Source organism: Equus caballus, chromosome 21 (assembly GCF_041296265.1).
Source record: "Equus caballus isolate H_3958 breed thoroughbred chromosome 21, TB-T2T, whole genome shotgun sequence".
NCBI classification, from domain to species: domain Eukaryota; kingdom Metazoa; phylum Chordata; class Mammalia; order Perissodactyla; family Equidae; genus Equus; species Equus caballus.
The window spans coordinates 6227202-6247751 of NC_091704.1; positions in this window are offsets into that span (position 1 = coordinate 6227202).

The window sequence follows — 20550 nt, forward strand, 5'->3', positions numbered from 1 at the left end:
CACCTGCCGGACATTCCGGAACCACCGGCTCGACTCCTCGGAACCATTGCCGGACATGCAAAATCACCTGCCGGCTACGCCAGAAGCACTTGGCGAACACTCCGGTATCACCTGCCGGGCATGCCGGAACCACCTCTCAGAGGTGCCAGAACCACATGCCGGACACTCCGGAATCACCTGCCGGGCATGCCGGAACCATCTCTCAGACTTGCCAGAACCATGTGCCGGACTTGAGGGAACCACCTGCCGAGCTCGCCGGAACCACCTGCTGGACATGCCAAAATCACCTGCCGGCTACGCCAGAACCACTCGGCAGACACTCGGGAATCACATGCCAGGCATTCCGGAACCACCTCTCAGAGGTGCCAGAACCACATGCCGGACACTCCGGAATCACCTGCCGGGCATGCCGGAACCACCTGCTGGACATGCCGGAACCACCGGCTCGACTCGCCGGAACCATTGCCGGACATGCAAAATCACCTGCCGGCTACACCAGAACCACTTGGCGAACACTCCGGAATCACCTGCCGGGCATGGCGGAACCACCTCTCAGACATGCCGGAACCACATGCCAATGACACCGGAAGCACCTGCCGAGCACGCCAGAACCACCTGCTCGACTCGCCAAAACCACCCGCTGGACACGCCAAAATCACCTGCCGGCTACGCCAGAACCACTCGGCAGACACTCCGGAATCACCTGCTGGGCTGGCTGGAACCACCTGCCGGTCACGCCAACTCACCTTTCACCTACGCCAGAACCACTTGGCGGACACTCCGGAGACACCTGTCGGGCCGGCCAGAACCACCTCTCAAACGTGCCAGAACCATGTGCCTGAGATGCCGGAACCACTCCCCGAACAGACCGAAACCACCTGCCAGACCCACCTGAACCACCTGCCGAGCACGCCGGAACCCACAACTCGACTCGCTGGAACCACCTACCTGACACGCTAAAATCACCTGCTGGGTATGCCACAACCGCTTGGTGGACACTCCGGAATCATCTGCCGGACATGCCAGAACCAGCTCTCCGACACACCAGAACCACGTGCCAGACACGCCAGAAGCACCTGCTGAGCATGCCTGAGCCAAATGCTCGACTTGCAAGAAACACCTGCCAGACAAGACAAAATAACCGGCCGGGTATGCCAAAACCACGTGGCGGACACTCTCGAATCACCTGTCGGGCATGCCGGAACCAACTCTCAGACGTGCCAGAACCTCGTGCCGGTCACGCCAGGACCACCTGCCGAACACGCCGGAACCAACGGCTCGACTCGCCGGAACCACCGCCGGACATGCAAAATGACCTGCCGGCTACGCCAGAACCACTTGGCGATCACTCCGGAATCACCTGTCACGCCTGCCGGAACCACCTCTCAGACTTGCCAGAACCATGTTCCGGACACGCCGGTACCACCTGCCGAGTATGCCGGAACCACCTGATCCACTCCCCAGAACCACCTGCTGGACACGCCAGAATCACCTGCCGAGTACGCCAGAACCACTCGGCAGACACTCCGGAATCACCTGCCGGGAATGCCGGAACCACCTCTCAGAGGTTCCAGAACAACATGCCTGACACTCCGGAATCACCTGCCGGGCATGCCGGAACCACCTCTCAGAGGTGCCAAAACCACAGGCCGGAAACTCCGGAATCACCTGCCTGGCATACCGGAACCATCTCTCAGACGTGCCAGAACCATGTTCCGGACATGCTGGTACCACCTGCTGAGCTCGCCGGAACCACCTGCTGGACGCGCCAAAATCACCTGCCAGCTACGCCAGAACCACACGGCAGACACTCCTGAATCATCTGCCGGGCTGGCTGGAAACACCTGCCGGTCACGCCAACATCACCTTTCAGCTACGCCAGAACCACTTGGCGGACACTCCGGAAACACCTCTCCGGCCGGCCGGAACCACCTCTCCGACGTGCCAGAACCATGTGCCTGAGATGCCGGAACCACTCCCGAACAGACGGAAACCACCTGCCAGACCCGCCTGAACCCCCTGGCGAGCACGCATGATCCACCTGCTCAACTAGCCGGAACCACCTTCCTGACACGCCAAAATCACCCGCCGGCTACGCCACAACCATTTGGTGAACTCTTCGGAATCACCTGCCAGGCTGGCTCCAGAACCACTCGGCAGACACTCCGGAACCACCTGCCGGGCATGCCGGAACCACCTCTCAGACATGCCGGAACCACATGCCAATGACACCGGAAGCACCTGCCGAGCACGCCAGAACCACCTGCTCGACTCGCCAAAACCACCTGCTGGACACGCCAAAATCACCTGCCGGCTACGCCACAACCATTTCGTGAACTCTTCGGAATCACCTGCAGGGCTTGCTGGAACCACCTGCTGGTCACGCCAACATCACCTGCCAGCTACGCCAGAACCACTTGGCGAACACTCCGGAATCACCTGTCGGGCATGCCGGAACCGCCTCTCAGACTTGCCAGAACCATGTTCCGGACACGCCGGTACCACCAGCTGAGTATGCCAGAACCACCTGCTGGACACGCCAGAATCACCTGCCGACTATGCCAGAACCACTCGAGAGACACTCCGGAACCACCTGCCGGGCATGCCGGAACCACGTCTCAGACATGCCGGTACCACATGCCAATGACACCGGAAGCAACTGCCGAGCACGCCAGAACCACCTGCTCGACTCGCACAATCCACCTGCTGGACACGCCAAAATCACCTGACGGCTACGCCACAACCATTTGGTGAACTCTTCGGAATCACCTGCCGGTCTTGCTGGAACCACCTGCTGGTCACGCCAACATCAACTGCCAGCTATGCCAGAACCACTTGGCGGACACCATGGAAACACCTGTCGGGCCGGCCGGAACCACCTCTCAGACGTGCCAGAACCATGTGCCTGAGATGCCGGAACCACTCCCCGAACAGACCGAAACCACCTGCCAGACCCGCCTGAACCCCCTGGCGAGCACGCCTGATCCACCTGCTCAACTAGCCTGAACCAACTTCCTGACACGCCAAAATCACCTGCCAGGTATACCAGAACGACTTGGTGGACACTCCGGAATCATCTGCCAGAGATGCCAGAACCAGCTCTCAGACACACCAGAACCACATGCCAGAGACGCCGGAAGCACCAGCTGAGCATTCCTCAGCCACCTGCTCGACTCGCAAGATACACCTGTCGGACAGGCGTAAATCACCTGCCGGGTACGCCAGAAACACTTGGCGGACGCTCCGGAATCACCTGTCGGGCATGCCGGAACCAACTCTCAGACGTGCCAGAACCATGTTCCGGACACGCCGGTACCACCTGCCGAGTATGCCGGAACCACATGATCCACTCCCAGAACCACCTGCTGGACACGCCAGAACCACCTGCCGGACACGCCGGAGCCACCGGCTCGACTCGCCGGAACCACCGCTGGACATGCAAAATGACCTGCCGGCTACACCAGAACCACTTGGCGAACACTCCGGAATCACCTGTCGGGCATGCCAGAACCGCCTCTCAGACTTGCCAGAACCATGTTCCGGACACGCCGGTACCACCTGCCGAGTATGCCGGAACCACCTGATCCACTCCCCAGAACCACCTGCTGGACACGCCAGAATCACCTGCCGACTACGCCAGAACCACTCGGCAGACACTCCGGAATCACCTTTCGGGCATGCCGGAACCAACTCTCAGACGTGCCAGAACCTCGTGCCCTACACGCCAGAACCACCTGCTGGACAGACCGGAAACACCTGCTGGACACGCCGGAACCACCGGCTCGACTCGCCGGAACCACCGCCGGACATGCAAAATGACCTGCCGGCTGCGCCAGAACCACTTGGCGAACACTCCGGAATCACCTGTCGGGCATGCCAGAACCACCTCTCAGACTTGCCAGAACCATGTTCCGGACACGCCAGTACCACCTGCCTAGTATGCCGGAACCACATGCTCCACTCCCCAGAACCACCTGCTGGACACGCAAGAATCACCTGCCGGCTACGCCAGAACCACTCGGCAGACACTCCGGAACCACCTGCCGGGCATGCCGCAACCACCTCTCAGAGGTGCCAGAACCACATGCCGGACACTCCGGAATCACCTGTCCGGCTTGCCGGAACCGCCTCTCAGACTTGCCAGAACCATGTTCCGGACACGCCGGTACCACCTGCCGAGTATGCCGGAACCACCTGATCCACTCCCCAGAACCACCTGCTGGACACGCCAGAATCACCTGCCGAGTACGCCAGAACCACTCGGGAGACACTCCGGAACCACCAGCCGGGCATGCCGGAACCACCTCTCAGACATGCCGGTAACACATGCCAATGACACCGGAAGCACCTGCCAAGCACTCCAGAACCAAGTGCTCGACTCGCCAAAACCACCTGCTGGACACGCCAAAATCACCTGCCGGCTACGCCACAACCATTTGGTGAACTCTTCGGAATCACCTGCCGGGCTTGCTGGAACCACCTGCTGGTCATGCCAACATCACCTTCCAGCTATGCCAGAACCACTTGGCGGACACCCTGGAAACACCTGTCGGGTCGGCCGGAACCACCTGTCAGACGTGCCAGAACCATGAGCCTGAGATGCCGGAACCACTCTCCGAACAGAACGAAACCACCTGCCAGACTCGCCTGAACCCCCTGGCGAGCACCTCTGATCCACCTGCTCAACTAGCCGGAACCAACTTCCTGACACGCCAAAATCACCTGCCAGGTATACAAGAACCACTTGGAGGACACTCCGGAATCATCTGCCGGAGATGCCAGAACAAGCTCTCAGACACACCAGAAACACATGACAGAGACGCCGGAAGCACCTGCTGAGCATGCCTCAGCCACCTACTCGACTCGCAAGATACACCTGTCGGACAGGCGAAAATCACCTGCCGGGTACGCCAGAAACACTTGGCGGACGCTCCGGAATCACCTGTCGGGCGTGCCGGAACCACCTCTCAGACTTGCCAGAACCATGTTCTGGACACGCCGGTACCACCTGCCGAGTATGCCGGAACCAGCTGATCCACTCCCCAGAACCACCTAGTGGACACGCCAAAATCAACTGCCGGCTACTCCAGAACCACTCGGCAGACACTCCGGAATCACAGGCCAGGCAATCCGGAACCACCTCTCAGAGGTGCCAGAACCAAATGCCGGAGACTCCGGTATCACCTGCCGGACATGCCGGAACCACCTCTCAGAGGTGCCAGAACCACATGCCGGACACTCCGGAATCACCTGCCGGGCATGCTGGAACCACGTGCTGGACATGCCGGAACCACCTGCCGGATATGCCGGAACCACCTGCCGGACATTCCGGAACCACCGGCTCGACTCCTCGGAACAATTGCCGGAAATGCAAAATCACCTGCCGGCTACGCCAGAACCACTTGGCGAACACTCCGGTATCACCTGCCGGGCATGCCGGAACCACCTCTCAGAGGTGCCAGAACCACATGCCGGACACTCCGGAATCACCTGCCGGGCATGCCGGAACCATCTCTCAGACTTGCCAGAACCATGTGCCGGACTTGAGGGAACCACCTGCCGAGCTCGCCGGAACCATCTGCTGGACATGCCAAAATCACCTGCCGGCTATGCCAGAACCACTCGGCAGACACTCGGGAATCACATGCCAGGCATTCCGGAACCACCTCTCAGAGGTGCCAGAACCCAATGCCGGACACTCCGGTATCACCTGCCGGGCATGCCGGAACCACCTCTCAGAGGTGCCAGAACCACATGCCGGACACTCCGGAATCACCTGCCGGGCATGCCGGAACCACCTGCTGGACATGCCGGAACCACCGGCTCGACTCGCCGGAACCATTGCCGGACATGCAAACTCACCTGCCGGCTACACCAGAACCACTTGGCGAACACTCCGGAATCACCTGCCGGGCATGGCGGAACCACCTCTCAGACATGCCGGAACCACATGCCAATGACACCGGAAGCACCTGCCGAGCACGCCAGAACCACCTGCTCGACTCGCCAAAACCACCCGCTGGACACGCCAAAATCACCTGCCGGCTACGCCAGAACCACTCGGCAGACACTCCGGAATCACCTGCTGGGCTGGCTGGAACCACCTGCCGGTCACGCCAACTCACCTTTCACCTACGCCAGAACCACTTGGCGGACACTCCGGAGACACCTGTCGGGCCGGCCAGAACCACCTCTCAAACGTGCCAGAACCATGTGCCTGAGATGCCGGAACCACTCCCCGAACAGACCGAAACCACCTGCCAGACCCACCTGAACCACCTGCCGAGCACGCCGGAACCCACAACTCGACTCGCTGGAACCACCTACCTGACACGCTAAAATCACCTGCTGGGTATGCCACAACCGCTTGGTGGACACTCCGGAATCATCTGCCGGACATGCCAGAACCAGCTCTCCGACACACCAAAACCACGTGCCAGACACGCCAGAAGCACCTGCTGAGCATGCCTGAGCCAAATGCTCGACTTGCAAGAAACACCTGCCAGACAAGACAAAATAACCGGCCGGGTATGCCAAAACCACGTGGCGGACACTCTCGAATCACCTGTCGGGCATGCCGGAACCAACTCTCAGACGTGCCAGAACCTCGTGCCGGTCACGCCAGGACCACCTGCCGAACACTCCGGAACCAACGGCTCGACTCGCCGGAACCACCGCCGGACATGCAAAATGACCTGCCGGCTACGCCAGAACCACTTGGCGATCACTCCGGAATCACCTGTCAGGCCTGCCGGAACCACCTCTCAGACTTGCCAGAACCATGTTCCGGACACGCCGGTACCACCTGCCGAGTATGCCGGAACCACCTGATCCACTCCCCAGAACCACCTGCTGGACACGCCAGAATCACCTGCCGAGTACGCCAGAACCACTCGGCAGACACTCCGGAATCACCTGCCGGGAATGCCGGAACCACCTCTCAGAGGTTCCAGAACAACATGCCTGACACTCCGGAATCACCTGCCGGGCATGCCGGAACCACCTCTCAGAGGTGCCAAAACCACAGGCCGGACACTCCGGAATCACCTGCCTGGCATACCGGAACCATCTCTCAGACGTGCCAGAACCATGTTCCGGACATGCTGGTACCACCTGCTGAGCTCGCCGGAACCACCTGCTGGACGCGCCAAAATCACCTGCCAGCTACGCCAGAACCACACGGCAGACACTCCTGAATCATCTGCCGGGCTGGCTGGAACCACCTGCCGGTCACGCCAACATCACCTTTCAGCTACGCCAGAACCACTTGGCGGACACTCCGGAAACACCTCTCCGGCCGGCCGGAACCACCTCTCCGACGTGCCAGAACCATGTGCCTGAGATGCCGGAACCACTCCCGAACAGACGGAAACCACCTGCCAGACCCGCCTGAACCCCCTGGCGAGCACGCATGATCCACCTGCTCAACTAGCCGGAACCACCTTCCTGACACGCCAAAATCACCCGCCGGCTACGCCACAACCATTTGGTGAACTCTTCGGAATCACCTGCCAGGCTGGCTCCAGAACCACTCGGCAGACACTCCGGAACCACCTGCCGGGCATGCCGGAACCACCTCTCAGACATGCCGGAACCACATGCCAATGACACCGGAAGCACCTGCTGAGCACGCCAGAACCACCTGCTCGACTCGCCAAAACCACATGCTGGACACGCCAAAATCACCTGCCGGCTACGCCACAACCATTTCGTGAACTCTTCGGAATCACCTGCAGGGCTTGCTGGAACCACCTGCTGGTCACGCCAACATCACCTGCCAGCTACGCCAGAACCACTTGGCGAACACTCCGGAATCACCTGTTGGGCATGCCGGAACCGCCTCTCAGACTTGCCAGAACCATGTTCTGGACACGCCGGTACCACCAGCTGAGTATGCCGGAACCACCTGATCCACTCCCCACAACCACCTGCTGGACACGCCAGAATCACCTGCCGACTACGCCAGAACCACTCGAGAGACACTCCGGAACCACCTGCCGGGCATGCCGGAACCACGTCTCAGACATGCCGGTACCACATGCCAATGACACCGGAAGCAACTGCCGAGCACGCCAGAACCACCTGCTCGACTCGCAAAAACCACCTGCTGGACACGCCAAAATCACCTGCCGGCTACGTCACAACCATTTGGTGAACTCTTCGGAATCACCTGCCGGTCTTGCTGGAACCACCTGCTGGTCACGCCAACATCAACTGCCAGCTATGCCAGAACCACTTGGCGGACACCATGGAAACACCTGTGGGCCGGCCGGAACCACCTCTCAGACGTGCCAGAACCATGTGCCTGAGATGCCGGAACCACTCCCCGAACAGACCGAAACCACCTGCCAGACCCGCCTGAACCCCCTGGTGAGCACGCCTGATCCACCTGCTCAACTAGCCGGAACCAACTTCCTGACACGCCAAAATCACCTGCCAGGTATACCAGAACCACTTGGTGGACACTCCGGAATCATCTGCCAGAGATGCCAGAACCAGCTCTCAGACACACCAGAACCACGTGCCAGAGACGCCGGAAGCACCAGCTGAGCATTCCTCAGCCACCTGCTCGACTCGCAAGATACACCTGTCGGACAGGCGTAAATCACCTGCCGGGTACGCCAGAAACACTTGGCGGACGCTCCGGAATCACCTGTCGGGCATGCCGGAACCAACTCTCAGACGTGCCAGAACCTCGTGCCGGTCACGCCAGAACCACCTGCCGGACACGCCGGAGCCACCGGCTCGACTCGCCGGAACCACCGCTGGACATGCAAAATGACCTGCCGGCTACACCAGAACCACTTGGCGAACACTCCGGAATCACCTGTCGGGCATGCCAGAACCGCCTCTCAGACTTGCCAGAACCTTGTTCCAGACACGCCGGTACCACCTGCCGAGTATGCCGGAACCACATGATCCACTCCCCAGAACCACCTGCTGGACACGCCAGAATCACCTGCCGACTGCGCCAGAACCACTCGGCAGACACTCCGGAATCACCTTTCGGGCATGCCGGAACCAACTCTCAGACGTGCCAGAACCTCGTGCCGGACACGCCAGAACCACCTGCTGGACAGACCGGAAACACCTGCTGGAAACGCCGGAACCACCGGCTCGACTCGCCGGAACCACCGCCGGACATGCAAAATGACCTGCCGGCTGCGCCAGAACCACTTGGCGAACACTCCGGAATCACCTGTCGGGCATGCCGGAACCGCCTCTCAGACTTGCCAGAACCATGTTCCGGACACGCTGGTACCACCTGCCGAGTATGCCGGAACCACCTGATCCACTCCCCAGAACCACCTGCTGGACACGCCAGAATCACCTGCCGAGTACGCCAGAACCACTCGGGAGACACTCCGGAACCACCAGCCGGGCATGCCGGAACCACCTCTCAGACATGCCGGTACCACATGCCAATGACACCGGAAGCACCTGCCAAGCACGCCGGAACCAAGTGCTTGACTCGCCAAAACCACCTGCTGGACACGCCAAAATCACCTGCCGGCTACGCCACAACCATTTGGTGAACTCTTCGGAATCACCTGCCGGGCTTGCTGGAACCACCTGCTGGTCACGCCAACATCACCTTCCAGCTATGCCAGAACCACTTGGCGGACACCCTGGAAACACCTGTCGGGTCGGCCGGAACCACCTGTCAGACGTGCCAGAACCATGAGCCTGAGATGCCGGAACCACTCCCCGAACAGAACGAAACCACCTGCCAGACCCGCCTGAACCCCCTGGCGAGCACCTCTGATCCACCTGCTCAACTAGCCGGAACCAACTTCCTGACACGCCAAAATCACCTGCCAGGTATACAAGAACCACTTGGAGGACACTCCGGAATCATCTGCCGGAGATGCCAGAACAAGCTCTCAGACACACCAGAACCACATGACAGAGACGCCGGAAGCACCTGCTGAGCATGCCTCAGCCACCTACTCGACTCGCAAGATACACCTGTCGGACAGGCGAAAATCACCTGCCGGGTATGCCAGAAAAACTTGGCGGACGCTCCGGAATCACCTGTTGGGCGTGCCGGAACCACCTCTCAGACTTGCCAGAACCATGTTCTGGACACGCCGGTACCACCTGCCGAGTATGCCGGAACCAGCTGATCCACTCCCCAGAACCACCTAGTGGACACGCCAAAATCAACTGCCGGCTACTCCAGAACCACTCGGCAGACACTCCGGAATCACAGGCCAGGCAATCCGGAACCACCTCTCAGAGGTGCCAGAACCAAATGCCGGAGACTCCGGTATCACCTGCCGGGCATGCCGGAACCACCTCTCAGAGGTGCCAGAACCACATGCCGGACACTCTGGAATCACCTGCCGGGCATGCTGGAACCACGTGCTGGACATGCCGGAACCACCTGCCGGATATGCCGGAACCACCTGCCGGACATTCCGGAACCACCGGCTCGACTCCTCGGAACCATTGCCGGACATGCAAAATCACCTGCCGGCTACGCCAGAAGCACTTGGCGAACACTCCGGTATCACCTGCCGGGCATGCCGGAACCACCTCTCAGAGGTGCCAGAACCACATGCCGGACACTCCGGAATCACCTGCCGGGCATGCCGGAACCATCTCTCAGACTTGCCAGAACCATGTGCCGGACTTGAGGGAACCACCTGCCGAGCTCGCCGGAACCACCTGCTGGACATGCCAAAATCACCTGCCGGCTACGCCAGAACCACTCGGCAGACACTCGGGAATCACATGCCAGGCATTCCGGAACCACCTCTCAGAGGTGCCAGAACCCAATGCCGGACACTCCGGTATCACCTTCCGGGCATGCCGGAACCACCTCTCAGAGGTGCCAGAACCACATGCCGGACACTCCGGAATCACCTGCCGGGCATGCCGGAACCACCTGCTGGACATGCCGGAACCACCGGCTCGACTCGCCGGAACCATTGCCGGACATGCAAAATCACCTGCCGGCTACACCAGAACCACTTGGCGAACACTCCGGAATCACCTGCCGGGCATGGCGGAACCACCTCTCAGACATGCCGGAACCACATGCCAATGACACCGGAAGCACCTGCCGAGCACGCCAGAACCACCTGCTCGACTCGCCAAAACCACCCGCTGGACACGCCAAAATCACCTGCCGGCTACGCCAGAACCACTCGGCAGACACTCCAGAATCACCTGCTGGGCTGGCTGGAACCACCTGCCGGTCACGCCAACTCACCTTTCACCTACGCCAGAACCACTTGGCGGACACTCCGGAGACACCTGTCGGGCCGGCCAGAACCACCTCTCAAACGTGCCAGAACCATGTGCCTGAGATGCCGGAACCACTCCCCGAACAGACCGAAACCACCTGCCAGACCCACCTGAACCACCTGCCGAGCACGCCGGAACCCACAACTCGACTCGCTGGAACCACCTACCTGACACGCTAAAATCACCTGCTGGGTATGCCACAACCGCTTGGTGGACACTCCGGAATCATCTGCCGGACATGCCAGAACCAGCTCTCCGACACACCAGAACCACGTGCCAGACACGCCAGAAGCACCTGCTGAGCATGCCTGAGCCAAATGCTCGACTTGCAAGAAACACCTGCCAGACAAGACAAAATAACCTGCCGGGTATGCCAAAACCACGTGGCGGACACTCTCGAATTACCTGTCGGGCATGCCGGAACCAACTCTCAGACGTGCCAGAACCTCGTGCCAGTCACGCCAGGACCACCTGCCGAACACGCCGGAACCAACGGCTCGACTCGCCAGAACCACCGCCGGACATGCAAAATGACCTGCCGGCTACGCCAGAACCACTTGGCGATCACTCCGGAATCACCTGTCACGCCTGCCGGAACCACCTCTCAGACTTGCCAGAACCATGTTCCGGACACGCCGGTACCACCTGCCGAGTATGCCGGAACCACCTGATCCACTCCCCAGAACCACCTGCTGGACACGCCAGAATCACCTGCCGAGTACGCCAGAACCACTCGGCAGACACTCCGGAATCACCTGCCGGGAATGCCGGAACCACCTCTCAGAGGTTCCAGAACAACATGCCTGACACTCCGGAATCACCTGCCGGGCATGCCGGAACCACCTCTCAGAGGTGCCAAAACCACAGGCCGGAAACTCCGGAATCACCTGCCTGGCATACCGGAACCATCTCTCAGACGTGCCAGAACCATGTTCCGGACATGCTGGTACCACCTGCTGAGCTCGCCGGAACCACCTGCTGGACGCGCCAAAATCACCTGCCAGCTACGCCAGAACCACACGGCAGACACTCCTGAATCATCTGCCGGGCTGGCTGGAACCACCTGCCGGTCACGCCAACATCACCTTTCAGCTACGCCAGAACCACTTGGCGGACACTCCGGAAACACCTCTCCGGCCGGCCGGAACCACCTCTCCGACGTGCCAGAACCATGTGCCTGAGATGCCGGAACCACTCCCGAACAGACGGAAACCACCTGCCAGACCCGCCTGAAACCCCTGGCGAGCACGCATGATCCACCTGCTCAACTAGCCGGAACCACCTTCCTGACACGCCAAAATCACCCGCCGGCTACGCCACAACCATTTGGTGAACTCTTCGGAATCACCTGCCAGGCTGGCTCCAGAACCACTCGGCAGACACTCCGGAACCACCTGCCGGGCATGCCGGAACCACCTCTCAGACATGCCGGAACCACATGCCAATGACACCGGAAGCACCTGCCGAGCACGCCAGAACCACCTGCTCGACTCGCCAAAACCACCTGCTGGACACGCCAAAATCACCTGCCGGCTACGCCACAACCATTTCGTGAACTCTTCGGAATCACCTGCAGGGCTTGCTGGAACCACCTGCTGGTCACGCCAACATCACCTGCCAGCTACGCCAGAACCACTTGGCGAACACTCCGGAATCACCTGTCGGGCATGCCGGAACCGCCTCTCAGACTTGCCAGAACCATGTTCCGGACACGCCGGTACCACCAGCTGAGTATGCCAGAACCACCTGATCCTCACACCACAACCACCTGCTGGACACGCCAGAATCACCTGCCGACTACGCCAGAACCACTCGAGAGACACTCCGGAACCACCTGCCGGGCATGCCGGAACCACGTCTCAGACATGCCGGTACCACATGCCAATGACACCGGAAGCAAGTGCCGAGCACGCCAGAACCACCTGCTCGACTCGCACAATCCACCTGCTGGACACGCCAAAATCACCTGACGGCTACGCCACAACCATTTGGTGAACTCTTCGGAATCACCTGCCGGTCTTGCTGGAACCACCTGCTGGTCACGCCAACATCAACTGCCAGCTATGCCAGAACCACTTGGCGGACACCATGGAAACACCTGTCGGGCCGGCCGGAACCACCTCTCAGACGTGCCAGAACCATGTGCCTGAGATGCCGGAACCACTCCCCGAACAGACCGAAACCACCTGCCAGACCCGCCTGAACCCCCTGGCGAGCACGCCTGATCCACCTGCTAAACTAGCCTGAACCAACTTCCTGACACGCCAAAATCACCTGCCAGGTATACCAGAACCACTTGGTGGACACTCCGGAATCATCTGCCAGAGATGCCAGAACCAGCTCTCAGACACACCAGAACCACATGCCAGAGACGCCGGAAGCACCAGCTGAGCATTCCTCAGCCACCTGCTCGACTCGCAAGATACACCTGTCGGACAGGCGTAAATCACCTGCCGGGTACGCCAGAAACACTTGGGGGACGCTCCGGAATCACCTGTCGGGCATGCCGGAACCAACTCTCAGACGTGCCAGAACCATGTTCCGGACACGCCGGTACCACCTGCCGAGTATGCCGGAACCACCTGATCCACTCCCCAGAACCACCTGCTGGACACGCCAGAATCACCTGCCGAGTACGCCAGAACCACTCGGCAGACACTCCGGAATCACCTGCCGGGAATGCCGGAACCACCTCTCAGAGGTTCCAGAACAACATGCCTGACACTCCGGAATCACCTGCCGGGCATGCCGGAACCACCTCTCAGAGGTGCCAAAACCACAGGCCGGACACTCCGGAATCACCTGCCTGGCATACCGGAACCATCTCTCAGACGTGCCAGAACCATGTTCCGGACATGCTGGTACCACCTGCTGAGCTCGCCGGAACCACCTGCTGGACGCGCCAAAATCACCTGCCAGCTACGCCAGAACCACACGGCAGACACTCCTGAATCATCTGCCGGGCTGGCTGGAACCACCTGCCGGTCACGCCAACATCACCTTTCAGCTACGCCAGAACCACTTGGCGGACACTCCGGAAACACCTCTCCGGCCGGCCGGAACCACCTCTCCGACGTGCCAGAACCATGTGCCTGAGATGCCGGAACCACTCCCGAACAGACGGAAACCACCTGCCAGACCCGCCTGAACCCCCTGGCGAGCACGCATGATCCACCTGCTCAACTAGCCGGAACCACCTTCCTGACACGCCAAAATCACCCGCCGGCTACGCCACAACCATTTGGTGAACTCTTCGGAATCACCTGCCAGGCTGGCTCCAGAACCACTCGGCAGACACTCCGGAACCACCTGCCGGGCATGCCGGAACCACCTCTCAGACATGCCGGAACCACATGCCAATGACACCGGAAGCACCTGCTGAGCACGCCAGAACCACCTGCTCGACTCGCCAAAACCACATGCTGGACACGCCAAAATCACCTGCCGGCTACGCCACAACCATTTCGTGAACTCTTCGGAATCACCTGCAGGGCTTGCTGGAACCACCTGCTGGTCACGCCAACATCACCTGCCAGCTACGCCAGAACCACTTGGCGAACACTCCGGAATCACATGTTGGGCATGCCGGAACCGCCTCTCAGACTTGCCAGAACCATGTTCTGGACACGCCGGTACCACCAGCTGAGTATGCCGGAACCACCTGATCCACTCCCCACAACCACCTGCTGGACACGCCAGAATCACCTGCCGACTACGCCAGAACCACTCGAGAGACACTCCGGAACCACCTGCCGGGCATGCCGGAACCACGTCTCAGACATGCCGGTACCACATGCCAATGACACCGGAAGCAACTGCCGAGCACGCCAGAACCACCTGCTCGACTCGCAAAAACCACCTGCTGGACACGCCAAAATCACCTGCCGGCTACGTCACAACCATTTGGTGAACTCTTCGGAATCACCTGCCGGTCTTGCTGGAACCACCTGCTGGTCACGCCAACATCAACTGCCAGCTATGCCAGAACCACTTGGCGGACACCATGGAAACACCTGTCGGGCCGGCCGGAACCACCTCTCAGACGTGCCAGAACCATGTGCCTGAGATGCCGGAACCACTCCCCGAACAGACCGAAACCACCTGCCAGACCCGCCTGAACCCCCTGGCGAGCACGCCTGATCCACCTGCTCAACTAGCCGGAACCAACTTCCTGACACGCCAAAATCACCTGCCAGGTATACCAGAACCACTTGGTGGACACTCCGGAATCATCTGCCAGAGATGCCAGAACCAGCTCTCAGACACACCAGAACCACGTGCCAGAGACGCCAGAAGCACCAGCTGAGCATTCCTCAGCCACCTGCTCGACTCGCAAGATACACCTGTCAGACAGGCGTAAATCACCTGCCGGGTACGCCAGAAACACTTGGCGGACGCTCCGGAATCACCTGTCGGGCATGCCGGAACCAACTCTCAGACGTGCCAGAACCATGTTCCGGACACGCCGGTACCACCTGCCGAGTATGCCGGAACCACATGCTCCACTCCCCAGAACCACCTGCTGGACACGCCAGAATCACCTGCCGGCTACGCCAGAACCACTCGGCAGACACTCCGGAACCACCTGCCGGGCATGCCGCAACCACCTCTCAGAGGTGCCAGAACCACATGCCGGACACTCCGGAATCACCTGTCGGGCATGCCGGAACCAAATCTCAGACGTGCCGGTCACGCCAGAAGCACCTGCCGGACACGCCGGAACCACCGGCTCGACTCGCCGGAACCACCGCCGGACATGCAAAATGACCTGCCGGCTACGCCAGAACCACTTGGCGAACACTCCGGAATCACCTGTCGGGCATGCCGGAACCGCCTCTCAGACTTGCCAGAACCATGTTCCGGACACGCTGGTACCACCTGCCGAGTATGCCGGAACCACCTGATCCACTCCCCAGAACCACCTGCTGGACACGCCAGAATCACCTGCCGAGTACGCCAGAACCACTCGGGAGACACTCCGGAACCACCAGCCGGGCATGCCGGAACCACCTCTCAGACATGCCGGTACCACATGCCAATGACACCGGAAGCACCTGCCAAGCACGCCGGAACCAAGTGCTTGACTCGCCAAAACCACCTGCTGGACACGCCAAAATCACCTGCCGGCTACGCCACAACCATTTGGTGAACTCTTCGGAATCACCTGCCGGGCTTGCTGGAACCACCTGCTGGTCACGCCAACATCACCTGCCAGCTATGCCAGAACCACTTGGCGGACACCCTGGAAACACCTGTCGGGTCGGCCGGAACCACCTCTCAGACGTGCCAGAACCATGAGCCTGAGATGCCGGAACCACTCCCCGAACAGAACGAAACCACCTGCCAGACTCGCCTGAACCCCCTGGCGAGCACCTCTGATCCACCTGCTCAACTAGCCGGAACCAACTTCCTGACACGCCAAAATCACCTGCCAGGTATACAAGAACCACTTGGAGGACACTCCGGAATCATCTGCCGGAGATGCCAGAACAAGCTCTCAGACACACCAGAACCACATGACAGAGACGCCGGAAGCACCTGCTGAGCATGCCTCAGCCACCTACTCGACTCGCAAGATACACCTGTCGGACAGGCGAAAATCACCTGCCGGGTATGCCAGAAAAACTTGGCGGACGCTCCGGAATCACCTGTCGGGCGTGCCGGAACCACCTCTCAGACTTGCCAGAACCATGTTCTGGACACGCCGGTACCACCTGCCGAGTATGCCGGAACCAGCTGATCCACTCCCCAGAACCACCTAGTGGACACGCCAAAATCAACTGCCGGCTACTCCAGAACCACTCGGCAGACACTCCGGAATCACAGGCCAGGCAATCCGGAACCACCTCTCAGAGGTGCCAGAACCAAATGCCGGAGACTCCGGTATCACCTGCCGGGCATGCCGGAACCACCTCTCAGAGGTGCCAGAACCACATGCCGGACACTCCGGAATCACCTGCCGGGCATGCTGGAACCACGTGCTGGACATGCCGGAACCACCTGCCGGATATGCCGGAACCACCTGCCGGACATTCCGGAACCACCGGCTCGACTCCTCGGAACCATTGCCGGACATGCAAAATCACCTGCCGGCTACGCCAGAAGCACTTGGCGAACACTCCGGTATCACCTGCCGGGCATGCCGGAACCACCTCTCAGAGGTGCCAGAACCACATGCCGGACACTCCGGAATCACCTGCCGGGCATGCCGGAACCATCTCTCAGACTTGCCAGAACCATGTGCCGGACTTGAGGGAACCACCTGCCGAGCTCGCCGGAACCACCTGCTGGACATGCCAAAATCACCTGCCGGCTACGCCAGAACCACTCGGCAGACACTCGGGAATCACATGCCAGACATTCCGGAACCACCTCTCAGAGGTGCCAGAACCACATGCCGGACACTCCGGAATCACCTGCCGGGCATGCCGGAACCACCTGCTGGACATGCCGGAACCACCGGCTCGACTCGCCGGAACCATTGCCGGACATGCAAAATCACCTGCCGGCTACACCAGAACCACTTGGCGAACACTCCGGAATCACCTGCCGGGCATGGCGGAACCACCTCTCAGACATGCCGGAACCACATGCCAATGACACCGGAAGCACCTGCCGAGCACGCCAGAACCACCTGCTCGACTCGCCAAAACCACCCGCTGGACACGCCAAAATCACCTGCCGGCTACGCCAGAACCACTCGGCAGACACTCCGGAATCACCTGCTGGGCTGGCTGGAACCACCTGCCGGTCACGCCAACTCACCTTTCACCTACGCCAGAACCACTTGGCGGACACTCCGGAGACACCTGTCGGGCCGGCCAGAACCACCTCTCAAACGTGCCAGAACCATGTGCCTGAGATGCCGGAACCACTCCCCGAACAGACCGAAACCACCTGCCAGACCCACCTGAACCACCTGCCGAGCACGCCGGAACCCACAACTCGACTCGCTGGAACCACCTACCTGACACGCTAAAATCACCTGCTGGGTATGCCACAACCGCTTGGTGGACACTCCGGAATCATCTGCCGGACATGCCAGAACCAGCTCTCCGACACACCAGAACCACGTGCCAGACACGCCAGAAGCACCTGCTGAGCATGCCTGAGCCAAATGCTCGACTTGCAAGAAACACCTGCCAGACAAGACAAAATAACCGGCCGGGTATGCCAAAACCACGTGGCGGACACTCTCGAATCACCTGTCGGGCATGCCGGAACCAACTCTCAGACGTGCCAGAACCTCGTGCCGGTCACGCCAGGACCACCTGCCGAACACGCCGGAACCAACGGCTCGACTCGCCGGAACCACCGCCGGACATGCAAAATGACCTGCCGGCTACGCCAGAACCACTTGGCGATCACTCCGGAATCACCTGTCACGCCTGCCGGAACCACCTCTCAGACTTGCCAGAACCATGTTCCGGACACGCCGGTACCACCTGCCGAGTATGCCGGAACCACCTGATCCACTCCCCAGAACCACCTGCTGGACACGCCAGAATCACCTGCCGAGTACGCCAGAACCACTCGGCAGACACTCCGGAATCACCTGCCGGGAATGCCGGAACCACCTCTCAGAGGTTCCAGAACAACATGCCTGACACTCCGGAATCACCTGCCGGGCATGCCGGAACCACCTCTCAGAGGTGCCAAAACCACAGGCCGGAAACTCCGGAATCACCTGCCTGGCATACCGGAACCATCTCTCAGACGTGCCAGAACCATGTTCCGGACATGCTGGTACCACCTGCTGAGCTCGCCGGAACCACCTGCTGGACGCGCCAAAATCACCTGCCAGCTACGCCAGAACCACACGGCAGACACTCCTGAATCATCTGCCGGGCTGGCTGGAAACACCTGCCGGTCACGCCAACATCACCTTTCAGCTACGCCAGAACCACTTGGCGGACACTCCGGAAACACCTCTCCGGCCGGCCGGAACCACCTCTCCGACGTGCCAGAACCATGTGCCTGAGATGCCGGAACCACTCCCGAACAGACGGAAACCACCTGCCAGACCCGCCTGAACCCCCTGGCGAGCACGCATGATCCACCTGCTCAACTAGCCGGAACCACCTTCCTGACACGCCAAAATCACCCGCCGGCTACGCCACAACCATTTGGTGAACTCTTCGGAATCACCTGCCAGGCTGGCTCCAGAACCACTCGGCAGACACTCCGGAACCACCTGCCGGGCATGCCGGAACCACCTCTCAGACATGCCGGAACCACATGCCAATGACACCGGAAGCACCTGCCGAGCACGCCAGAACCACCTGCTCGACTCGCCAAAACCACCTGCTGGACACGCCAAAATCACCTGCCGGCTACGCCACAACCATTTCGTGAACTCTTCGGAATCACCTGCAGGGCTTGCTGGAACCACCTGCTGGTCACGCCAACATCACCTGCCAGCTACGCCAGAACCACTTGGCGAACACTCCGGAATCACCTGTCGGGCATGCCGGAACCGCCTCTCAGACTTGCCAGAACCATGTTCCGGACACGCCGGTACCACCAGCTGAGTATGCCAGAACCACCTGCTGGACACGCCAGAATCACCTGCCGACTATGCCAGAACCACTCGAGAGACACTCCGGAACCACCTGCCGGGCATGCCGGAACCACGTCTCAGACATGCCGGTACCACATGCCAATGACACCGGAAGCAACTGCCGAGCACGCCAGAACCACCTGCTCGACTCGCACAATCCACCTGCTGGACACGCCAAAATCACCTGACGGCTACGCCACAACCATTTGGTGAACTCTTCGGAATCACCTGCCGGTCTTGCTGGAACCACCTGCTGGTCACGCCAACATCAACTGCCAGCTATGCCAGAACCACTTGGCGGACACCATGGAAACACCTGTCGGGCCGGCCGGAACCACCTCTCAGACGTGCCAGAACCATGTGCCTGAGATGCCGGAACCACTCCCCGAACAGACCGAAACCACCTGCCAGACCCGCCTGAACCCCCTGGCGAGCACGCCTGATCCACCTGCTCAACTAGCCTGAACCAACTTCCTGACACGCCAAAATCACCTGCCAGGTATACCAGAACGACTTGGTGGACACTCCGGAATCATCTGCCAGAGATGCCAGAACCAGCTCTCAGACACACCAGAACCACATGCCAGAGACGCCGGAAGCACCAGCTGAGCATTCCTCAGCCACCTGCTCGACTCGCAAGATACACCTGTCGGACAGGCGTAAATCACCTGCCGGGTACGCCAGAAACACTTGGCGGACGCTCCGGAATCACCTGTCGGGCATGCCGGAACCAACTC